Here is a 4,092-nt window from a genome sequence, read left to right on the forward strand (position 1 = left end):
AAGTATGATCACTTCTCTGTGTAAATGTGGTATGGTGGAGAAGTTGGATCATAGGATCAGGATAAATTGAATAATTAGGAAGTTGTTATTTGAGTGAACAGCAATGGATATATTGAAGTCTTCTAGTATGAGGACAGGAGTTAGGGTGGAGGGAAACACTGAGTCAGGCACTGAACTTATTGAAGGAGAATGAATGACTTAGGGTTCAATGGTTAACAATCACCATGATTGGGACTGAACGATAAATTTGGATTTCATTGAACCTTGAGGTTTCTGAATGATGGAAGAGGGATTGTCTGAAAGTAGAAATGGGGATCAGGAATATTATACCTATTGTGTTTAGCATGTAAAGGGTATGAGAAAAAAAGTATAGCCAGTGTTTGAAGGGTTGCGTGGATACAGTGACATCTGAAACAAATTACTCTCATAAGATGTAAAGATTGAGAAATGAATAAATTTGGAATCAAAATTGTTCCTTATGGAGTGAAAGTTCCAAGGAACACAATGGAAGAGGTGGGCAGGATTGAGATAAGTAGGAAAGCTGAAAGCTAGGATTGGGGAAATGGGTTTATCAGCAGAGGTTGATTGGGACACTCAATCATTTGGATGGAGAACTTACGAAGAGATGGGAGTATACTAACCACTGGATCTTGTCAACAAGTTCAAGCAGAGTATCAATAAATGAAGGGACATCCATTAAGAGCAGTAGGTGATAACAGTTCAAATTTGAGTCTCAGGGATTAGCCTCTTGGCAAATAATATTATGTACTACCTACTTTGGGATTTATCTCACAGTAGGAAGAAGGGAATTTTGTATCGTTTTAGAATTTCATGACAATAATGAGAGATGTGCCAGGTACTGTGCTAAGAGTTCTCTCTCTCTTGTTATCTCATGTTGATATTGTTTCATTTGTTCTTCACAACAACATGGGAAGTAGGTGATATTAATGTCCCCATTTTATAGATGAGGAAACTTAGGCAAAGGTTAAATGGCTTCACATAGCTAGCAAATGTCTGAATTCAAATCTTCCTGACTCTTGGCCCAGTACTAGTTTTACCTCATATTTATAAATGAAATAATGAAATATTAATCTGTTTCTTCATGTAATTGCTAAATGTATTGAATATAAATAGCCCAGGACTATAAAGGAAAAACTAGGGGACCTTCTTTTTCTAAATTGATAAGAAATCATTAATGATTATTTTTAGGGACAAGTCACTCAAACAGATGAAAAACTGCCAAATGCTTTGCTTAAAAAAAAAAAAAAAGAAAGAAATTATATTTAGTGATCTTAGACCTCTCTCAAAAAAATATGTGGTATGAGTCAAGAAGTAGAGGACTTATTCTTGATGAAGATTATATTAACTCTTTATGCTCACTATCTCCTTTTTTAGATATTCATTAACCTTTAGAATTTTAAAACTAGAATGAAAGGATGTCCATCAATTGGAGAATGGTTGAGTAAATTGTGGTATATGAACGTTATGGAATATTATTGTTCTGTAAGAAATGACCAGCAGGATGAATACAGAGAGGACTGGCGAGACTTACATGAACTGATGCTGAGTGAAATGAGCAGAACCAGGAGATCATTATATATACCTCAACAACGATACTGTTTGAGGATGTATTCTGATGGAAGTGGATCTCTTCGATAAAGAGAGCCTTAATTGATCAAAGATGGACAGAAGCAGCTACACCCAGAGAAAGAACACTGGGAAATGAATATAAACTGCTTGCATTTATGTTTTTCTTCCCGGGTTATTTATACCTTCTGAATTCAATTCTCCCTGTGCAGTAAGAAAACTGGTTCTGCACACATATATTGTATCTAGGATATACTGCAACCCATTCAACATGTAAAGGACTCTTGCCATCTGGAGGAAGGGGTGGAGGGAGGGAGGGGAAAAATCGGAACAGAAGTGAATGCAAGGGATAATGCTGTAAAAAATTACCCTGGCATGCGTTCTATCAATAAAAATTATTAAAAAATTAAAAAAAAAGAATTTTAAAACTAGGAGCAAAAATCCCTTCTAAAACATTATTTTCAGACTACTATTCACTTTTCTTTTCTTTCTTTCTTTCTTTTTTTTTTAAGATTCAGAACATGATTTATTCTTTTCTCTTTTGGAGGGTAAGGCAATTGAAGTTAAAGTAACTTGCCTACCCAGCTAGGAAGTATTAAGTATGTAAGGCCAGATTTGAAGTCAGAAGAACGTGACTTCAGAGATGGTTCTCTATCCACTACGCTATCTTGCTGCCCGATTTGCCCTTTTCTAATGCTGGAGAGCACCTCTCCTTCCCCTTTCACCATGCCCACCCTTCCTTTCTTTTTTTTTTTTTTTTCAAAATAATTGGGGTTAAGTAACTTGCTTAGGTTTAGCAAGGGTCAAGTTTTTGAGGCTGGATTCGACCTCGGGTTTGGTTGCCTCCAGAATTGGTGCTCTATCCACTGTGCCAGTTAACTGCCCTTTCCCAATCTGCTCTCCCACCCACACCCACACCCAGCAATCAAACCACTAGCTTATTTTATTTTATTGATATTCTTGTGTTTTCACCAATTATTTCTTTTTTTTTCAATTATTTCTAAATTTACAGGACTCTCACCCTTTGGATCTTACTTATAAAAGAATAATAGTCAGCCATTTTAAAATAGTACCTGTTTAAAGCAAAATAAAAACTAAAAACCAAAAAAAAAAAAACAAAACCATACACTACATGATAAAAGTCTATGTTGTGTGACATATCCACATTGAGGAGCTCACTGAAAAACTTCTGAGAGTTATAGTCTAAAGAGAATCTCCTTAACAAATGAGATTCTCAGTCACAAACATGAGGACTTGTGTGGGAAGAAATGAGAAGGGGGAACCTTTCTCTTCTCCCTTCTACAAGGTACCATTGTTTCTGTGAGCTGTTCTTTTATAGTTCAGCAGAATATCTGGGACTTCCAACCTATAATAGATATCCTGCTTTTAAAATTCTCATTCTCCTCAGATTCTAAGGTTTGAAATTAGCTCCTGCTGACTTGCCACAGATTTTAGTTTTTACCACAGTCTATATCTATATACATATTTGAGAAAGTAAAAAGCATCTTACTAATTTATTACTGCCACTTTGACACTATCAATATTTACAATTTAGCCAACTTCCTCAACTTCTTAAGGAAGAATTGTGTAGATGATCTCCTCTGTGGAACTTTAGAGGGTGGAAGAAAAGACATGGGTTCTCCCTGGAAGTGAATCCCAACATTGAGGGCTATTCTGGTTCTTTCAGTTCTCTAGGATAAAATTCATCTGGGCTTAGTGACTTGAATTGACATAGATTATCAAGGCTTGATCTTATGATTTATCTTTGTTCTGTTCTTTCCAGTCCCAAAACAATTCTCTTTGATTCAGAAAACAAATAAAAAGTAGATTTGAGCAGCCTTACCTTTCCTCCATCATCTATCATCACTCCACCAAATTGAAGGAGAGATCCTTAGCTTACCTTTGTTCCCTTGTCCCTCTTCCTGCTGTTACACTGGAGAAAAGTCCACATTATATTTTCCATAATGTGTTGTGAAACCATATGGTTGTGAATCTTGGAATGCTATGATTCACAGTCATGTGGCACCAGAAGACTAAAAATCATAAATTATCCAAAGGCTGCAGCATTTTACACATGATGACATTGCTGTAAGAAGTTACATAAAAGACATGAGTGAGGGCATATATGATTGAAAAAAAGAAATAAACTCTTGTTACATGAATGAAAAATTGTTTAAGCACTTACATTCCAGGGACTATGTTAAACAAGGTAGATAAAAATGCAAAGATTTGTAAAATTTCTTCCACTGTTCAGTTAACAGTTTAATGGGGAAAGATAATAGTCATAGCCAGGGAGAGCTATTTTTGATTGGGATATTGCAGGGGTGGTGTATGAAGCCATAGAAAAATAAATTTAATTCTCACCAATCAAGAGCCCAATTGGAGATGAAAAGACATGATAGGAAAATAACCAGAGAATAGCAAGAATAAGGGTAACAGATAAGCAGCCCAAGTTTTACAGTAGTAGCCTTACAATGTTTGTTTTTTTTTTTAAATACATGACAA

Source organism: Antechinus flavipes, chromosome 2, assembly GCF_016432865.1.
Source record: "Antechinus flavipes isolate AdamAnt ecotype Samford, QLD, Australia chromosome 2, AdamAnt_v2, whole genome shotgun sequence".
In the NCBI taxonomy this organism is placed as follows: Eukaryota; Metazoa; Chordata; class Mammalia; order Dasyuromorphia; family Dasyuridae; genus Antechinus; species Antechinus flavipes.